The sequence below is a fragment of the Miniopterus schreibersii genome, assembly GCF_964146895.1.
Source record: "Miniopterus schreibersii genome assembly, chromosome: 1".
NCBI classification, from domain to species: Eukaryota; Metazoa; Chordata; class Mammalia; order Chiroptera; family Miniopteridae; genus Miniopterus; species Miniopterus schreibersii.
This window is the reverse complement of record NC_138101.1, coordinates 111,393,011-111,414,921: the sequence shown is the minus strand read 5'-3', so window position 1 is coordinate 111,414,921 and position 21,911 is coordinate 111,393,011. Positions and strand designations below refer to the sequence as shown.

Below are 21,911 nucleotides of genomic sequence, written 5' to 3'. Positions count from 1 at the left end.
CCTTCCCTCTTCCCTCTGAAATATGATCGTCTGTTTCATGTGTCAATGTCTCTGGATCTATTTAGTTTGTCAGGTTCTTATGTTCATTAGCTTCTTCTTAAAGAAGACCCTTCAACATTTCATGTAGTACTGGTCTGGTGGTGATGAACTCCTTTAGCTTTTCCTTGTCTGAGAAGCTCTTTATCTGACCTTCAATTCTAAATGATAGCTTTGCTGGGTAGAGTAATCTTGGTTGTAGGTTCTTGCTTTTCATCACTTTGAATATTTCTTGCCACTCCCTTCTGGCCTGCAAGGTTTCTGTTGAGAAATCAGCTGACAGTCGTATGGGTGCTCCCTTGTAGGTAACTAATTGCTTTTCTCTTGCTACTTTTAAGATTCTCTCTTTGTCTTTAACCTTTGGCATTTTAACTATGATGTGTCTTGCTGTGGGCCTCTTTGTGTTCATTGTGTTTGGGACTCTCTGTGCTTCCTGGACTTGTAAGTCTGTTTCTTTCCCCAGGTAGGGCATGTTTTCTGTAATTGCTTTTTCAAATAGGTTTTCAATTCCTTGGTCTCTTTCTTCTCCCTCTGGCACCCCAATAATACAAATGTTGCGCTGCCTGAAGTTGTCCCAGAGGCTCCCTATATTATCTTCATATTTCTGGATTCTTTTTTCTTTATGCTCTTCTAGTTGGGTGTTTTTTGTTTCCTCATATTCCAAATTGCTGGTTTGATTCTCAGCGTCCTCTACTCTGCTGTTGATTCCCTGTAAATTATTCTTCATTTCAGTTCATGTAGCCTTCATTTCTGATTGGTACTTTATTATGTCATCAATGGTCTCACTTGTTTTTGTAATAGTCTTACTAATATCCTTGAGCATCCTTATAACCATAATTCTGAACTCTGTATCTAGTAGCTTGTTTGGTTCTATTTCATTTAGTTCCTTTTCTGGAGATTTCTCCTGTTCTTTCCTTTGTGACATGTTTCTTTGCCTCCACATTTTGGCTGCTTCCAGGTGTTTGTTTCTATGTATTAGGTAGAGCTGCTATGTCTCCTGGAATTTGTAGAGTGGCTTTGTGTAGTAGGTGTCTTGTAGGGTCCAGTGGCTCAGCCTCCTGAGTCACCTGAGCTGAGCCTTCTAGGTGCTTCCCTGTGTGGGCTGTGTGCTCTGACCTGTTATAATGGAGCCTTGGTTGCTGTTGGCATCACTAGGAGGAATTGACCCCAAGACCAATCAGCTGTGAGGACCAGCTGCAACTACAACCAAAGAGCTGCTGTGCTGGAGACACCCTTATGGAGTAGGATTTACTTCAGTGGAGCTTTGGTTTTCACCAAATGCATCTCTTGAGTGTGTCGCTCATGGATGTGGTAGGGTTGTAATCCAGCGTGGTGGAGTCTGACTACCAGGTGCACTGTCTCTGGGGCCTCCTGGGAGGTGCAAAGTCAACCTCTGCCAGTGCCTTGGCCAGGGCAACCCAGAATGAACTACACAGCAAACCGTAGTTGGCTGCTACCTGTGCTGGGCTTGGAGGTGTCTAAGAGAGGCCAAGCTATAAACCAATGCAGGCTGCCACTAGTGCCAGGCCTGGGGCCACTTTTTAAGCCCTATAGGGCATGCTGCTGCTTGTTCGAGAGATTTTAGGAAAGTCCTAAGCATGAGGCTCAAGAGGCCACTTGCATAGAAAAGCCACTGGAAATGGCTTGGATGAGCTTGCAAGTAGGGAGGGGCAGGGTCTTCTGGAATCACCGGGGTGGGGCCAAAGGTAAGAGTCAGGTGCTAGAGATTCATATATGGCGCCTGCCTGCCAGCTCTATTGGGGGAGGGCTCGCCAAAGGAGCAATGGCCTCTGCCAGCTCTACTGTCTGGGAGAAAGCTGCCCCTCCACCTCTCGCCCCAATTTCAGGCAAGTCAGTTCCTCCCCGAATATCCCAGGTTCCTTTCAAGGTGCTGCCTGGCACTGGAGCTCAGAGGGAGCATGTCTGAGTGAGTCTGTGTGCTGGTCCTTTAAGAGCAAAGCCTGGGACTCCTGCACCCTCCACGACCCTCAAGGACAGCCCCCACTGGTTTTTATAGCTCAAAGTTGTGAGGACTTCTCTTCCTGGCCTTGGAGCCCTGGGCTGGGGGCCTGATGGGGCTGGGACCCCTCACTGCTCTGGGAAATCTCCACTACCAAGATATCCCTCTTGGGGTTAAACTGAAGCATGGGGTGTGGGCCCATGGCCGAGTCTCCAGGATTCAGCCCCAATCCGCCCGTGTCTCCCCTTCTCCTATCGGTCTCAGTGCTTCTTCAGTTCCCTGGTTGAAGGACTTCTGTTCAGCCAGATTTCAGGAGGTTCTGAGTGATGGTTGTTCTGTATTTTAGTTGTAATTTTGATGTGGTTGTGGGAGGCGGTGGGTATAGCGGTTACCTGTACTGCCATCTTGTTTTTTTCATCTAAGACTGAACTTTTGAGTTTCTACCTCTATCCCCTGCCCAAATCAAGTCTTCTCTCAGGATTCCCTTCTCAGTATGGGTAACTTCATTTTTCCAGTTGTTTAGGTCAAAAACTTTGAGCCATTCTTGACTTTCCTTTGTCACTGACATCCCCTTCTAAGAATTCTCTCAAGCTCATCTTCAAAAATATAATAAGAATCAGACTGATTCTTACTAGTTCCAACACTGTGGTCTGGTCCAAGACAATATCATCTCTCACCTGGATTATTTCAATAATCACTTCACTGGTCTCTGTTTTGACCCTTGCCCCTTACCCCTGAAACATGCTGGAAACTAAGACAGCAACCACAGTGATCTTTTCAAAGTATAATTAGACCCTGTCATATCTTTCATTCAAAATCCCCCAGTGGCTTCCCACCTTACTCTAAGGGAAATCAGAATCCTTATTATGGCTCACAAAGTCCTCCAGGACCTGACTTCTGACACTACCCATTTTATCTCCTACTAATTTCTCTTTCATTCATTTCATTCAACCTCATTGGCCTCTTTGCACTCAGAAAAGTGTCTAGCAGAGAGTAGTGTACTTTAAATAGTTGTAGAATAAGTGATTAGATGATTTGGGCAAAAGCCAGGTTGCAGTAGATTGAGGAGTAAATGTGAAGTGAGAAACATTTTTACGGAGTTTGACTATGAAGAGGAGGCAAGAGATCAGGCATTTGTAAGTGAGGGGGAACAGGGAGGAGTGCTTTAAGAAGTTAGAGTCTTGGTGTGTTTAAATGATGGTGGACAGTAGCCAAGAAAGGGGTAGGCTGAATATGTAAGGTATTCTGAATAGATGACCAATTACTGAGTGGTAGTTAGAAGCAAAGAGAAGAAAGACCATGAAGCATGTGTTAGAATCTGGGCCACCTGGGTGACTCTCCTCTCAGAGCCAGTAGAATCTCTACAGAACAAATAGTTATGCTAGAGAGCAATAATTTTGAGCAAACCCATGTTCTAAGAAGGAAAATGGATATTTGGTATGATTTCTTCCCATTTCACCATTCCTTGCCCTGAACATTTTCTTCTTTATTGCTGCTGCTACTTTGGCCTTAGAGAAGTGAAGGTGAAAATGAGGTGAATTTACAATTTTTGAGCCACTATTAGATGACAGGACACTGTGCTAGTGTTTGCCGTGTGTGTGTGTGTGTGTGTGTGTGTGTGTGTATGTGTGTGTGGTTTGTTTAACCTGCACAACAGTAGGTGTTTATGTCTCCATTTTTTAAAGGAACAAAGAGACAGGAGAGCATGCTGGAAACTATTCAGTGACAGAGAGGTTAAAGTAGGAGAGGAAGGTAATAGGAATATAATAAATTAGGGGGTAGAGGACAGGAGAAAGTTCCAGAGCAGATTGTGCCAATACAGAAATGAGGGAATCAAAGCTCCAACCAAAAAGATGGCTCACTCTATGCATGCTTTCTATTCTCTAGCCTCCCGACACCAAACATTTGCTGCACATTGAAAACAGGGATGCAGTAGTGTGTGCCATTGCATGTAATTCTGGACTTTCAATGAAGAAGAAGCTACTGCTGGGCTGTTAGGATAGATAAATTGCATATCTGCTTAACAACAACAAAATGACAGCAAAGAGATAAACTTCACAGTGCTCAAGTATAGTATACCCAAGAGAGTCCTAGCCTGTAATTAAATGCTATGATATATTCCAAGGTTGTATTTATTCAATGCCAAGATGTGTTATACATTGAGTGAACTTCACTTAGTTCTCACCATCCCACTAAATGGGATCATTTAGTTAAAGTTCTCTCATCTGTAGCAGTAATCGAAGGCAGTGAATTCTCCCTGAGGCCCAACTGGCTTTTGGCATATGTACTTTTAGGAACCCTGCTGGTGAGCATCCCTTTGAGTAATTTCAATCCTACTGTAATTGACAATATTAGATGATAAAAACTATACTTAAGTGAATCAAGCAACAGACAGGAACCTTTTTCAGTTTTAGAATTCAGTGCATAGAGAGTGAGACAAGTGGGTAGAACATACATGTCATTGCACACACTAGAAGTATTAGTTAGGGACAGGTATTGTGACTTGAGAAAGTCAATGGTAGAGGAACAATAATAGATATGTGTGCAAGGGTGGGGCAGCTGTGATAGTAGGTAATGGATGCAATAAAGGCTCTAACCATCTCCAAGGCATAATGTCCTGTTTCCTAAAGGTTTTCTTTAAAAAATAGTTTTGTTGAGGCCTGCTTTACCAATACACTGTACATATTTAAAGTGTATAATTTGATGTTTTTAGGTATGTGTATATCTGGTTTTACACTAGTCTGTGAATCAATGAACACTGAGCACCCTCATCCCTACCTGAGTGGGTAGGACCCCATACCTTGGGAAGCGGCAACCTGTAGCACCCCTGGCCCCTGGGCCAGGCTGCAATCTCCCCTCTACTGCACACTAGCCTTATGCCTTTGGGTGAATATACTGGCATCCTAGGCATTTGTTCCCTAATTCATAATACAGAAAACTGTCATTGGGTTGTGGTGAGGGCTAAATGTGCTTATAAATGTAAAGTGCTAACCCATAGTCTACCCTTAATAAATGTCAGTTGTAATATCAATGTCCTTGTCCTCAAGAAACTTACAAACTAGTTAGGGATATGGGACAGCACATAGGAAAGAATTATAAAAGAGAACCGGTCATGAGGTTTTAAGTGTTAGGGTACATGCATCATGGGAATTTTAAGGGAGAATAAAATATTTCACAGTGTCTTTGTGACCAGGAAATATAAATAGAAGCGTGGAATTATGTTAGAGATTAAAGGCAGTTAAGCCAACATATATTAAACATTTACTACTGTGGGAGTGCAGAAAATAATTTTCTTCACACCTTCTAAGTTCTTCTAGTTGGGCTAATAATCAAATTGACATGAGACAGATTAACAAGAGAAAATGTCCAAAATTTATGATGGATGTACATGTGGGTGTGCCATAAGAATATGAGACCCAAAGATGCACTGGGCAGTTGAGGTTTATATGCCATTTTTGGACAAAGGAGAAGAGGCAGGAGTCTGGGATTTCAAAGGAAAAGTAGGCAATTCACAGGTAGGTGATGCTGATGTAAAAACAGCCAAACCTGTAGAAAATTTTTATGAGTCTGTTTGAGCCAAGGTGATGACATATGCTGGGAAGCAAGATCTCAAATGCTCCAGAGAATGACAGCTTTACAGCGTCTGTTATACATTTGGGATTAAGGAGGGAAGTAGGGAAGATTACATGCAGGTGGGAGAAAGCTGGATACTGATAGTTAACTAGATTATGTGTTCCTTTGAGGGTAGTTACATGTCCTAGGGGGTCTGAAAAAGAGGATTACTTCGGCATTTCAAAGGTGTGTTAACCTTGATGCACAAAAACAATGGACAGGGCTTGCTTAAGGCAAAGGTCACCCTACACTCAACAAGTTCTGTGCCTGGGCCATGATTAACCACCATGATCTGCCCAGTTAGGAATTTATGATCAGGATCAGATCACCCTGTAAGATTGCTTTCAGTCATTAGACCTGTCGATTTATTACAGAGCCTCTTTTCCACCCACAATGAGAAAGAGCAAACATGTGGTAAACAAATTATTTCTGGGCCACCCAGAAATGGGACACACAAGGACATTCAACAAATAGACTTTGCTAGATTTCTGTCTGCCACACTTAATTCATATGTGCTAACGTGAATATGCTAAGGTTCTCTATATGAAGCAGGTTTTTCTATCTGAATTCCTTTAGGTAGGTAAAGGAGGAGGGTAAAAAGTTCTCTTTGAGTTTTTTGTTTCTTACTAACCAGTCTCAAATCATCATCCCAAAAAGCATATTTTGGGATGGCAAAACTTTGGTCCTCCTCACTACTATTCTTCACTCACCTAATTGAATGTTTATGCCATAAGACATTCATTTTGCTAATCAGGTTTTGCTAATCATAAAAGGAGGCACAATTATAATCTCTGTGCTGGATGCTAGGCTAAATAAACAACCCTTCCATTCATTACACCAATCCTTTCAACAGTCCTGGGATTAGTCCATTTTACATATGAAGAAAATGAGGTTCAGAACTGTTAGTTTCTCTAAGGTCAAAGTGCTGACAGCTGAGATTGGAGCAAGGGTTATCTGATGGCAGAGCATGCAAAAAAAGAGTATGTAGAATGGGCAAGTCTGAAATGGGCATGACTGAAATGGATATGGAGGGCAGGAAACCAATGATATCCCAATGGGAACAGAGCATCTATTGGAGTCATAGATAAACTGGGCTTGCTACAGGGTGATCTACTTAGAAAGACACTATATGCCAAGCAAAGGTGTTTGGATTTGGGCTAGTGACAATGAGAAGCTCACTAGCCCCTAAACCGGGGAGTGAGTGACATAATGAAACAAGCTATTATTGAGTTTAGGCTGGCTGGAGGTTAATGGGCTAGAGGCAGATTAAAGGGGAAATTTTTGGCTTGAGAAGGCTGCCAGGCAAAAGGAGAGCCCTGGGCAGCATGGCTTGGTTGGTTGGAGCGCTGTCCCATGCACCAAAGGGTCAGGGCACATAATTAGGTTGCAGGTTTGATTCCCGGTGGGGGTGCATATGGGAGGCAACTGGTCGATGTCTCTCTCTCTCTCTCTCTCTCTACTCTTCCCCTCTCTCTAAAGTCAGTAAAACATAACTTCTGGTGAGGATTAAAAAAAAAAAAAAGAAGGCAGGAGAAATGCAGGTGTAAATTGATGAGGGCCTGGGCAGGAGGGCGGGAGTGCCAAAGAGAACAAAGAAGAAACATCAAACCTATGGGCCCTCTTAAAGGCAACATTTCCAGGCCTCTTGCCAGCCTGGATGAAAACGGTTAATGAAAGAGCGGGGATTGAAGTCATCTGATTTGTTGTCCTAGCAGTTCTGAAAATAGAGCTGTTTCTGATAAGGCAGCGAAAATTGGGAAGATAGGTGAAAAAGAATTTGTTTTATTTATGCACATTGAACTTGTGGTGACCTATAGGAACCCTGTAACCATTTGGATACACGGAAATTAAAATATATGTGATAGGTCAGGGCTAGGGACAAAGATTTGAGATTCAGCCATATGAAGAAAAGGGACACATCTCCAAGGCAATGATAACACACATGGTTAGTGACCCAAATAAGAAAATGTGGTTGCAAAAAGAAAACAAGTGCTTGGTTTGGATGGTTATGGTAAAATCAGGAAAACAGAAGACATAATGGCACCCAATGTTAGATGGATTCAGAAGGTGATCACTTGGGCCCTTTGAGAGAGTAACTCAGACTCAGTGGACCATGAGGGTGGTGGCTGCACAGAGTAGGTGGGAAGGAATGGAAGAAAGAGGTTGAGATGGGAAATCTACAGGCGTAGGAAGGGAGGAACAGGATATGCCTACCAGGGGGCAAAAAAAGGTTGTCTTTGTTTCTTTGTAGAATTAAATGACATGGGTATGTTTGAAGGCACAACATGATAGGCTATGAAGAGGGAGAATTTCACAGCTCTTTGATTATGAAATAGGTGTAACACAGAAAAAGAACTTTGGGGAGCAAACCTTTGTGCAGCTTTCTAAACTAGCAATGGCACAGTTCAGACCATGTCTCACCCAAACTAAAGTGGAGATTTTTCATAGGCTTTATATTTATAGCATGGCCTCCAAGCTGCTGCTGTTGTTTCTTTTTCCTTTTTGTTTTGTTTTGTTTTGATTGCTTAAGTCTAGTAGTACAATTTTTTGAGGATTCAGTCTCAATATGTGTATACTTAATTTTGAATTATATATATGTACTACTACAATTAGCTAATATCTCAACGTACATTAAATCACCAAGGTGAGTTCACTATTTAAAATAGTGGAAATAATTTCATATTTTAAATGTTGTTCTTGATCATTTAGAATTGTTTTGCGGTGACTTCCTGTTAGAATTGATTATATTGATTATACTGTCATTGATTTTATCTTGTACTTGGCTGAGGGTTTAATAAAGCTATGCAACATAATCCATATTAAGTAAGTACTTGTAAACTCCTGTCTGTGCAAACTAATGCATTTGGACCATACATCCCCTTCAGGGCACAACACTACCATTTCTGATCCATGGCTATCTGATGTACAATTGTGTGAAGGCACCAGGGTCAGTCTACATATGAAATATTCATAAAGCCTAATTCTTTCCTCCCTTCTTCCCTCCCTACATTCCTCATTACAAAATGAATATACAAAATTCTTTTGCCTCCCAATAAATCATCTTACTCTGAGTTATATGTCCCCCACCTTGGAGAACATAACTTTAGTGAGACTGCTATACTGAGGAAATGGGAGAATCATATTTGTCATTATCCCAGTACAGTATTTCTTTTTCCTTTAGTGTAGCTTTTATGCCTTGGAATAAGGAAATCAGGAACTTGGGTCTTAACTTTCTTTTTGCCTCCAACTTGTGTACTATACCCTAGGGCAAGCTCCTTTACTTCCCTGTGTCTCAGTTTCCTAATTCACAGAGAGGGATAAAAAATACCTGTGTGGGGTAGAACGGGTCAATAGGGAAAAGAAAAGGACATCTGTAACACTTTCAACAATAAAGATATATTTAAAAAAAAACCTATCATACCTTCCTTAAACGGTTACGGCAGGTTTGTTACCAGACTCAAGGGGGTTGAGGTATTTCACTCAAGAATGAGATGAGACATGGTTGTTGCAAGGTAGTTTGATTTATTTGCCACAAGTAAAGGAGGCAACAGATTCATATCCAAAGCTCTGCCTCCCCAAAGGGAGGCTTAGCTATTGCTTATATACACTATTTGGTCAATTACATGTTGATTTCTTCTTTGCAGTTGGCTACTCTATCAGGTTGGGTTCTTGTCTGCTCATCCTGTTTACAGTTGCATTTCAAAATACTGTGCTATATTTTAACATTTAGGAAGAATAACATTTAGAACTGCCCAGATTTTGAGACCCTTATCCTATCTAACTGGTTCACATCGATTAATGTATGTGAAATTGTTATAAAAACTGGAAATTGCCAAAAGCATGTTTCATCACTGTCTTTCTAATTTTATCCCTAGAAACCTACTAATTCCCCCATGATACACCATTTTTATAAATTGCTTTACAATATAGCAAATCCTTCGATCATTAAGGATTTATTTTTATTACTTTAAGTCACTCAAGTATATTGTGTACAGGTAGAGCTATATCTCTTGTGAGCTGGCAATACAGATTCCTTTCTGGTTTTCTTTTTCCACATAATTGGCACATCTCTTCTGTTTCAGGCTCTCTTGCAACAAGCATTGTTTTTACTGTTAACAAAGTCCCATGCCAGCACTTACTGCTAGTTTGAGAGGCAAATGCCTCTGGATGGTTCTCCTTGCTGTGGACTACACCAGGTGACAGGAGGCCCCATCTACATACTACTCAGACAACTCAGAGAGGAGAAAGACATCACACAACTGGACTTGCTTAAACTACCAAAACTAAAGAAAAATATGTGGGGTTTTTTGTACAGCTGGAATAATTTTTTAACAATATTTTTTCTGATGATGAAATGTTCATGGTAGAAAATTAGAAAATAGAGATAAACAGAAAATAAAATAAAAATGACCTGTAACCACATGTCTTTTAACATTTTGGTGTAAACAGTTCCCATTTCCCTGTTGACATAAGAAACATTCAAACCTTAGAGAATTTTTATGAGTTTATTTGAGCAAAACTGATGACATGCCAGGGAGGAAGATTTCAAATGCTCTGCAGAGAAACATTTTTGCAGGTTCTTTTATGCATTTGAAATTAGGGACGGAACATAAGGAAGACTGCATGGAGGTGGGAGAAAACAAGGTGGGATTACAAGATAGTTAATTATGTAATAACTATGTGCTCTCTTAAGGATGGCTACTGTTTATTTCAAAGGTGTGTCAACCTAGGTGCACAGAAACAATGGACAGGGCTTGCTTAAGGCAAAGATAAACCTTTTACTAAAAACTTGTATGCCTGGAGTGGAACTACCCTCCATAACCTGTCCAGTTAGGAATTTACGATCAGATCACTGTGTGAGGTTACTTTCCATAGAACCCCCTTTTTCAGCTCACATCACCCTTCTGTTAATGGAAATAAGATCACACTATTTAGAACATTATTTTAAAGTTTGTAATAGCATACAGTGAATATTTTGTTATTAAATATTCTTTTACAATATGACTTGTAATGGTGCATTATATTCCATTGTATGGATCAAAATTTATTTAACAACCTGTTATTGTTGAACACTTGGCTATATTTTGCCTGAAGAGCTGGTTGAGAGTAGGGGTGGGAAGTAAGAGACACAGAACAAGTGTTTGAACCAACTTCTAATTCCTGGAGCAATGTAAAAGAGTGTTCATTTCCTGGGTGTTATTGCCAACATTGTGTGTAACCTTTTTTTTTTTAAAAAAACATATTTTTGACCTAGAATGATTTGTTTATGTTTGCTGATGTTGTTCCAAGGATACCTTGTCCTAAAAGGTTCCCTGTTTATGAGCCTCTTTTGGATGGTTGTGGAACTATTTTAGTTTTTTATTTGTGTTTAAGGCAATAACCAAAGTAACAAGGAATGAAAGAACGTACCAAGGTCATGTATTATAATCACAATTGAATACTAGGATGTGTTAATAAAGCATTCTGGTAGGCAAGAATTCAATGATCGAGGCATGGTTTAGAGGACATTTTAGATTACAAAGTACATGGACCGACATTTAAAAATAAGAAATTTATTAAATATGAATAAATAAAATTATGGTTTTGTACCTAGGTACATCTCTGAAGATAGATGGTGCCGATTACCTAATTCTTTTGTAATAGTTATGAGGTGACTCCTAGGTTTTAGGGAAATAGATTCTTGATGTTTGAATAAGATGTAATCTGTGTGACAGAGCTGCCACCAAACCTGATACGGGATGCTAATAGTATTTGCTAACAATAACAAGTCTAGCTCTAGTGACTCAAAATCTGTTAACATGGGCAAATGAATACTAACATATTGCAGTATTATCTTTTCTGTAGTCCCACATTTTATGGGCAATTATTGGCCTCACCAATTGAAAACTGGGTAGCAGATTTCAATCTAGTCCTATATCTAGTAGTGCAGAAGATGTATACACACTCATATCTTCTGAAGAGAGATAAAAATCAGTTTCTTTAGATTGGGCACTGTTTTTTATTATATGGGATTTAAGATGCTTCACATAGTAAAGTAAATGATTCTTTCATTTTTGAAGTGTTGGGTAGATACTCTATGCTATTATATTGTAAGCTAAAATGTGAGAGGAGCTGAATCACAATGTAATTTTCTTGCAGTTCTGACTATATATTTCCCTTTGATAATAACAAAAAAAAATAAGCTTTTTTTGTTTTTAATGCGGGAATCTATTGACATATAGGCCATTCAACAGTGGCAATGTAGTAATGCAAGTGCTAGAAAAATGATAACCCAGTAAATTCCCACTTAACTAGAGAGACTGGGAAGTGTGCTTTTTAATTCATTGGATATTTTGGTTAATTACTGCAGTAGGTGTTTGCCAAATACTTACTTGTCTCCTTTGTGATTGCACCATTAGGTTGAGGGGGCAGCGTAGAGGGAAGGTGGTAGAAACACAAGAAATGATTCCTTCACTCAGAACTAACAAACCAGTTAGGTGAACATATTTACATGTACGAAATGGGGGCTAATACAGAACAGTGCCTTGTTGCTAAGTGATAAAGTAGAAAATAAATATAATGATAGGGCTTTGGATAAGGGGGAAGGGCTACAAAGGACTGGGGAAGTGAGGAAAGCTCCATGGAGGAAGTGATGGGGAGGTAGCCCAAGCAGCATTTACACAGGAGGATAGAAGGGCTCCATGGAAGTGAATTAACTGGAGAGATTATCAGTGGGCTTAAGGTGGGGCTTGCTGAGATGATTAAGTGAAGAGAAAAGGAAGCTGGGTAAGAAAGGATCATGTAAACTCTAGTAGTGGGAAAGGATTGTCCTGACAAGAGCAGTCCAAGGTGTTGTGTTCAAACATATGACTGGAGACTGTTGGGTTGAATTCAATGGGAGTGGGCTGGGTGGTCTAGTCTTGGGACATAGGAAGGAGTCCAGATGGCAGGTAAGTCTTTTTTTTTTTTTTTTAATTTGTCTCTATTGTTGAAAGTATTACAGACGTCCTCCTTTTTCCCCCTGAACCCCTTCTACTCCACACCCGCCCCTGCTCCAGGCCTTCACCACACTATTGTCTGTCTATGGGTTATGCATAATATGCATATAAGTTCTTTGGTTAATCTCTTCCCACCCACCCCCACCTTCCCTCTGAGATTCGTTGTTCTGTTCCATGCTTTTCTGTCTCTGAATCTATTTTGTTCATCAGTTTATTTTGTTCATTAGATTCCACATATGAGTGAGATCATGTGAAACTGAATCAGAAAAAAGCGGAAAACCTGAATAGGCCAACAACAACTGATGGAATCGAAGCAGTAATAAAAAAACTCCCAGCAAACAAAAGCCCTGGTCTGGATGGCTTTGCAGGGGAGCCCCACCAAGCATTCTACTTCTTATTACAGCAGTCCATTTAACATTTCTTACAATGCTAGTTTGGTGGTGATAAACTCCTTTAGCCTTTTTTTTTTTTTTTCCCCTCTGGGAAGCTATTTATTTCACCATCTATTTTGAATGATAGATAGCCTTGCTGGATTGAGTATTCTTGGTTTCAGATCCTTGCCTTTTATTACATCGAATATTTCATGCCATTCCCTTCTGGCCTGTAGAGTTTCTGATGAGAAATCAGCTGACAGTCTATGGGAGCTCCTTTGTCGGTAACAAATTACTTTTCTTTTGCTGCCTTTAGGATTCTCTCTTCATCTTGAATTTTGGGCAGTTTAATTATGATATGTCTGGGGGTGGGCTTCTTTGGATTCTTCTTGCTTGGGACTCTCTATGTCTCCTGAACTTGTGTGACTTTTTTCTTCACTAAGTTAGGGAAGTTTTCTGCCATTATTTCTTCAAACAGATTCTCTATGCTTTGGTCACTTTCTTCAGCTTCTAGCATTCCTATGATGTGAATATTGCTATGTTTCATGTTGTAATTCCAGTTTGGTCCTAGGAGAGTAGCAGTGTAGCTTCCACTTAATCCACCACCATCTTGGAATCTTGGCAGGTAAGTCTTTAAGTAATCTGGCTTCAGCAAAAGTTTCAGGCCATGGATGAATTCATGGTGTATGGGGCATGAGACAAGTTCTAGGACAGAGCTGTCCAATAGAAATGTAGTGTGAACCACATGTGAAATTTAAATTTTCTTGTAGCCACATTTTAAAAATAAACAGGTGACATTTTTATATTTTATGTAACCACATATCCAAAATAGTATTTCAACATGTAATTGAGATAAAAAGTACCAATGAAGTATTTTACACAATTTGAAATTGTGTGTATTTTCATTACTTATAGCATATCTCAATTGGACCAATCACATTGTAAGTGCTAATAGCCACACGTGGTTAGTGTCTATCATATTGGACAGTACAGCTAGCTCTAGGGTAGTAGGGCCTTAACCATGGATACCAGTAAGAGTTAGGAACTAGTGTATTACACAAGCAAATTAGAGAAATGAAACTATATCTTTGGATTCAGTCAAAGCTTGTTTAAGGGAAAGGGGAGGAGAGAGAATATAAGGAAATAAATGCTTTACATAGAGGGTTCTCCAAGTTCTTAGGGCTAATACCTGATCAGCAGACACTATTTGCTGTCAAAAGATTCCTTTCAAGGCTCTTCTAAATAGTTATCCAGTGGCTGCAGAGAACCAGAGGTGGAATCAGGGATAGACCGAAGCTTTGATAGTGAGGTAACTTTCTGAAATAAGGGTCTTTACTAGGCTGTGAAAGGGAGGGAAATAAGGTTGTTGGGGTGGGTGGAAGGGGGAAACCATGAATGATACTGTTTCTCCTGAAGCTGAAGTAAAGATGTAGACTTGAGAGACAAAGTGGACTTAATCATGAGATAGGTGCTGACCATTTGAGTTGATCCCACCATGAGATAGGACCTTACCATGTGGGAGGATTCCACCATGAGATAGGATCTCACCATGTGGAATGACTCCACCTTTAGACAGATCCTTACCATGTGGGAGGACTCCACCATGAGAAAGGACCTCATCATGTGGAGGAAACCACCTGAGAAAGTACTCCCCTAAATGGGAGAACCCCTCATGTGAAAGACTCTTCATATGGGAGGGCCCATAAAATAAAAAGACAACCCATAGAATGAGAGAAAATATTTGCAAATTATATATCTGATAAGTGACTTGTATCCAGGATATGTAAATGATTCTTACAACTCAATAATATAAAGATAAATAACACAGTTTTAAAAGTGAATAAATGCCCAGCTGGTGTGGCTCAGAGGTTGAGTGTCGACCTATGATCCAGGAGATCGAGGTTCGATTCCCAGTCAGGGCACATGCCCGAGTTGTGGGCTCAATCCCCAGTGGGGGTTGTGCAGGAGGCAGCCAGTCAGTGACTCTCTCATCATTGATGTTTCTATCTCTTTCTCCCTCTCCTTTCCTCTCTCTGAAATTAATAAAGGTATATTTAAAATAAAATAAAATAAAAAATAAAAAGTGGACAAAGGCTATAAATAGACACGTCTCAAAGAAGATATACAAATGCCCCATAGGGACATGAAAAGATACTGAACATCATTAGTCATCTTAGATATGCAAGTAAAAATCATGAGATGCCATTTCACACCCACTAGATGGCTATAGTCAAAGACAGGCAATAACAAGTATGGCAAGGATGTGGAGAAACTGGAATCTTTATTCAATGCAGGTGAGAAGGTAAAATGGTGCAGCTATATTGGGAAACAGTTTTGTCATTCCTTGAGATGTCAAACATAGAGTTACTATATGACCTGACGCAGCAATTCTACTTTTTAGGTATCTACCTACCCAAAAGAAATGAAAATATATGTCTACACAAAAATTTCTACATAAATTCTCATAGCAGAATTATTCATAATAATCAAAAAATGAAACAACAGAAATGTTTATCAGCTAATGCATGGATAAACAAGTGTATATCCACACAATGGAATATTATTTGGTGTGAAAAAGGAAGTATTGATAAATGATACAACATGGATGAGCCTCAAAACATTATGCTAAGTGAAAGAAGGCAGTTACAACAGACAACATATTGTATTATATGATTTATATGAAATGTCTAGAATAGGCAAATCCACAGACACAAAATAGATTAGTAGTTGCTAGGCCTGGAGGGGAGAGGAAAGGGGAATGACTGCTAATAGGTAAAAGGTTTCCTTTGGGGATGATGAAAGGGTTCTAAAATTAGATTTGGTGATGACTGTACAACTTTCCAAATATATTAAAAACTACGCACACCTTAAATGGCTGAACTTTATGGTATGTAAATTATATCTCAATAAAACTGTCACAAAAAATGAACAGAGCTTTGGTAACATGTGGGGTAATATTAAGTGGTTTGGCATATACAGGGGTTGGCAAAAGTAGGTTTATAGTTGTTAATACGGAAAAATACATGCAGGTTATGATTATTACAATAGCTTTATTAACTCAAAGGAATGTCACTCACATATATGGGTACTTTTACCCAGCCTTGTATGTATGTGAACTCCCAGAAAGGTGGGTGGGTAACAGATGAAATAATGGCTAAAAAACTTCCCAAATTTAATGAAAACTATAAACACCAATCGGAAAGAATATATATATTGCTTATAGCAGCATTATTTTTATATGTTTATAGCAGCATTATCTACAATAGCCAAGATCTGGAAACAGCTCAAGTGCTCATCAGCAGATGAGTATATAAAAAAGCTATGATGTATTTATACAATGGAAAAAGAAGGAACTCTTACCCTTTGAGACAGCATGGATGAACCTGGAGAGTATTATGCTAATGAAATAAGCTAGTCAGAGAAAGACAAATGCCATATGATCTCACTAATATGTGGAATCTAATGAACGAAATAAACCAATGAACAAAATGGAACTGCAAGCATGGATACATGGAACAGACTGGCCAGTGCCTGAGGGGAGGGGGATGGGGATGACTGGATAAAGAAGGTGAAGGGATTAGCTAAAGAATATATATGCATACCCCATGGACATGGACAATAGTTTGGTGAAGGCCAAGGGAGGAGGAATCGAGGGTGGGTAGAGGTGGGCAAAGGGGGACACCTGCAATATTGTCAGCATTAAAATTTTTTAATTAAAAAATGACTATAAACCACAGACCAGGAAGCACAAAGAATCCCAAGCAGAAAAAACACATTTTCGTACCACAAACTGAGTTATATCAAATTGCTGAAAACAAGTCATAAAGAGAAATATCTAAAAAGCAGCCAGAGGAAGGGGAAATAAATTATATACAGAGGACTATAGATAAAAATTATAGGAGACTGCTCATGAGATATACAGAAACAAAAAAACTGACTCCATAAAACACTAAAAGAAAGTCATCCTAGAATTCTATATCCAGTGAAAATATTCTTCAGAACAAAGCAACTTTCCAGACAAACAAAAATGAAATCTGTCACCTTTAAACTTGTACTATACAAAATATTCAAGGAAGTTCTTCAGGCAAAGGAAACTGCTACCAGATGTGAAACTTGGATTTATACAAAGGAAAGAAGATCACCAGAAATGGTAAGTATGTGGATAAATATAACTTTTGTATCCATTTATTAATTTTGTTAAATGGTAATTGTGCAAAGCAAAAATTATAACAAAACAAAAACAAATAAAAGAACAATGTATTATGATGTTCATAACATATGTAGAAGTAAAATGTATGACAAGAGCTCAAAAGACAAGAGTGGAAACATGCAAGCATAAAGTTGTAAGAGAGATTATACATGAGATAGTATAATACATAAGATGGAAGACAATTTGAATGTAGATTGGATAGTTAAAGGGCCATGCTCTAAATCTTTCAGCAACCACTAATAATTAAAACAAAGAGAAGTCGCTCATAAACCAATAGTGAAATAAAATGAGATCCTAAAAAATAATCCAGAAGAAAATAGGAAAAGAAAAAACAGAATCAAAAGATTTGGAATAAATAGAAAACAAAGAGCAAAATGATAGACTTAAACTCAATCTACTTAGAAGTAGTAGAAGATTTCTTAGGACACAAAAAACAAAAGCTATAAAAGAAGATACTGATAAATTAGACTTCTATCAGGTTAAACCTTATGTCCTACAAAGGACACTGCTAAAAAGAAAAAGTATCTCAGAGGGAAGCAGGGGAGGGCGGGAAAAGATTAATCAAAGAACTTATATGCATTATGTGAATAGCCCATGGACAAATGATAGTGTGAGGAAGGCATGGGGTAGGGGCGGAAGTGGGGTGGAGGAGGTCAAAGGGGAGAAAAGGGGTCATCTGTAATAGTTTACACAATAAAGATTAAACCTATTTTTAAAAAAAATTGAAAACAAACAAACAAACAAACAAAAACTCACAAGAAAAAACAAGCCAAGTTACTTTCTGGGAGAAAATATTCACAAAGCACATATCTGACAAAAGAGTTGTATCTAGAATATATAAAGAACTATCACAACTCAATAAGACAAACAACCCAATGAAATTGGGCAAAAAACTTGAATAGACACTTTACAAGAGAATATATATTAATAGCCATGCTGATACATGTACAAAAATATATTAACATCATTAGTCATGAGGGAAATGCTAAGTAAAACCACAGCAAAATACTATTCCATACTCACCAGAATGGATGAAAAAAGAATGACAATACTAAGCATTGGTAAGAAGGTAGAGCAACTACAACTCTCATACCTTGCAGTTGGAATGTAAAATGGTACCAGAACTTTGGAAAAGAGATTGGTTGTTTGTTATAAAGTTAAACATACACTTACCATACCACCTGGCAGTCTTACCCTTAGAAATTTAAACATATATCTGCACAAAGACTTGTACATGGATGTTCATAAGGACTTTATTTATAATAGACAAAAACTAGAAACAACGTCAAAATGTGGTATATCCATACATTGGAAAAATATTCAGCAATAAACATAAATAAACTACTGATACATTCGACAACACAAATAAATCTCAAAACATTATGCTGAGCAACAGAAGCCTTATCAAAAGAGTTTTATACATACTATATGAAGATATTCTTATGAAATCTTAGAAAATACAAATCTAATCCATAAGCAACAGAAAGCAAGTCAGGAGTTGCCTAGGTGAGAGGATTTTTTTAAAAAAATACAGCTGATTTCATTCAAATTCTCCAAGACTTATACTCAATATGTTGTTTCTAAAATGCATGTCACCTTTTACATAATGGTTTTATTTCATCTCTCCTTTATAGTTTCTCTTTTCTTTAGAGTTCTTCAGTAGAAGCCAGAGTGTTTTGTTCTGTTTGCTTTGTTTTCTAAATTTATCTTTATTGTTGAAAATATTACAGATGTCCCCTTTTTCCTTCATTGACCCCTTCAACCCCCTACCCACTCCCCGCCCCAGATCTTCACCACGCTATTGTCTGTGTCCATGAGTTATGTACATATGCATATAAATTATTTGGTTAATCTCTCCCCACCCACCCCCAACTTCCCTTTGAGATTCATCAGTCTGTTCCATGCTTCTGTGTCACTGAATTTATTTTGTTCATCAGTTTATGTTCTTTAGATTCCACATATAAGTGAGATCATGTGATATTTGTCTTTCTCTGCCTGTCTTATTTCACTTAGCATAATATTCTCCAGGTCCATCCATACTGTCCCAAAGGGTACGATATCCTCCTTCTTTACAGCTGCGTAGTATTCCATGGTGTAAATGTCCCACAGCTTTTTTTATCCGCTCATCTACTGATGGGCACTTGGGCTGTTTCCAGATAGTACCTATTGTAAATTGCCCTGCTATGAACATAGGGGTGTATATATTCTTTCTGATTGGTGTTTCAGAATTCTTAGGATATGTTCCTAGAAGTGGAATCACTGGGTCAAAAGGCAGTTCCATTTTTAATTTTTTGAGGAACCTCCATACTGTTTTCCATAGTGACTGTACCAGTCTGCATTCCCACCAGCTGTGTACCAGGGTTCTCCTTTCTCTACATCCTTGCCAGCACATCTGATTTGTTGATTTGCTGATGGTAGCCATTCTGACAGGTGTGAAGTGATACCTCACTGTGGTTTTAATTTGCATCTTTCTGATGATTAGCGATGTTGAACATTTTTTTATATGCTTCTTGGCCATCTGTATTTCTTCTTTGGAGAAGTGTCTATTTAGGTCCTTTGCCCATTTTAAAAATTGGAGTATCTTCCTCTTGTTGAGTTGTACGAGTTCTTTGTATATTTTGGAAATTAGCCCCTTATCAGATGTATCCTTGGCAAATAGGTTCTCCCATACCATGGGGTTCCTTTGTATTTTGAGAATGATTTCTTTTACTGTGCAGAAGCTTTTCATTTTGATGTAGTCCCATTGTTTATTTTTTTCCTTTGTTTCTCTTGCCCTAGGAGCTGTATCAGCGAAAATTCCACTATGTGAGATGTCTGTGACTTTACTGCCTGTTTTCTTCCAGGATTTTTATGGTTTTGTGACTTACATTTAAGTTTTTTATCCATTTTGAATTTATCCTTGTTTATGGAGTAAGTTGGTGATTTAGTTTCATTTTTTTGCATGTACTTGTCCAGTTTTCCCAACACCATTTATTGAAGAGACTGTCTTTACTCCATTGTATGCTTTTGCCATCTTTGTCAAATATTAATTGAGCATAATGGCTTGGGTCTGTTTCTGGGGCCTCTGTTCTGTTCCATTGACCTATATATCTGTTATTGTACCAATACCAGGCTGTTTTGATTACAAAGGCTTTGTAGTATAGTTTGTTATCTGATAAAGTGATCCCTCCCACTCTGTTCTTCTTTCTCAAGATTGCTGTGGCTATTTGGGGTCTTTTTAGGTTCCATATAAATTTTTGGAATATTTGTTTTAGCTCTGTGAAATATGTTGTTGGTATTTTAATAGGAATTGAATTGAATCTATAGATTGCATTGGGTAGTATGGACATTTTAATGATATTAATTCTTCCAATCTATGAACATGGTATATTATTCCACTTTGCTTATGTCTTCCTCTGTTTCTTTTCTCAGTGTCCTGTAGTTTTCCGTGTACAGGTCTTTTACATCCTTGGTTAAGTTTATTCCTAGGTATCTTATTTTTTTTTGTTGCAATGGCAAATGATATTTTTTTTTTAGCTTCCCTTTCTGAGAATTCATTGTTGGTGTATAAAAATGCCATTGATTTTTGGGTGTTAATTTTGTATTACAGGTACCTTGCTGAATTTGTTTATCAAATCTAGTAATACTTTGGTGAAGTCTTTAGGGTTTTTTATGTAAAATATGTCATCTGCAAATAACAACAGTTTTACCTCCTCCTTTCCAATTTGGATACTTTTATCTTTTCTTCCTGCCTGATGACTGTGGCAAGGACTTCCAGTACAATGTTGAATAAGAGTGGTGAAAGCAGACATCCTTGTCTTGTTCCTGTTTTTAAGGGAAATGGTTTTAGTTTTTGATCATTGAGTATGATGTTGGCTGTAGATGTGTCATAGATGGGCTTTATTATGTTGAGGTATGATCCTTCTATTCCTGCTTTGCTGAGAGTTTTTATCAAAAATGGGTGCTAGATATTGTCCAATGCTTTTTCTGCATTTATTGATATGATCATATCATTTTTGTCCTTCATTTTGTTTATTTGATGTATCACATTTATTGATTTGCAAATATTCCAGCCTTGCATCCCTGGGATAAATCCCACTTGGTCGTGGTGTATGATCTTTTTAATATATTGCTGGATCTGGTTTGCTAATATTTTGTTGAGGATTTTAGCATCTATGTTTATCAGGGATATTGTTCTGTAATTTTCTTTCAATAGCATTGTTTAAAAACATGCTATTTAGCCTCCATGTGTTGGAATGCTTTTTAGTGTTTTTATTGTAGTTGATTTCTAATTTCATGCCATTGTGATCTGAGAAGATGCTTGATATGATTTTGATCTTCCTGAACTTGTAGAGACTTGCTTTGTGTCCTAACATGTGGTCTATCTTTGAGAAAGTCCCGTGTGCACTTGAGAAGAATGTATATTCTGTATCTTTGGGGTGGAATGTTCTATAAATGTCAGTTAATTCCAACTGATCTAGTGTTTCATTTAGGATCGCTGTATTCTTGTTGATTTTTTGTCTAGATCTATCAAGTGACGTCAGTGGGGTGTTAAAATCTCCTACTATGATTGTATTGCTGTTAATCTCTCCCTTAAAGTCCTCCAGAAGTTTTTTATATACTTGGGTGCTCCTATGTTGGTGCATATATGTTTATCAGAGTTATATCGTCTTGTTGGATTGCTCCTTTTAGTATTATGCAGGGACCATCATTGTCTGTTGTTACGGTTTTCATTTTGAAGTCTATTTTGTCAGGTATGAATATTG

General features: G+C 38.4%; 1 long non-coding RNA gene and 1 pseudogene across 2 annotated transcripts in view; both read right to left on the bottom strand.

Moving 5' to 3' along the window:
• LOC308556033 overlaps positions 1 to 21,911 on the bottom strand; it is a 160,081-nt gene that overhangs the window by 119,474 nt on the left and 18,696 nt on the right. The window lies entirely within an intron of this gene.
• Positions 18,414 to 21,911, bottom strand: part of LOC308556029 (eukaryotic translation initiation factor 3 subunit E-like) — a 9,153-nt pseudogene continuing 5,655 nt past the window's right edge. The window contains exon 3 of the transcript in view: positions 18,414 to 21,911. This exon is cut by the window's right edge and continues 2,274 nt beyond it. The product of the transcript in view is annotated as a eukaryotic translation initiation factor 3 subunit E-like (transcript).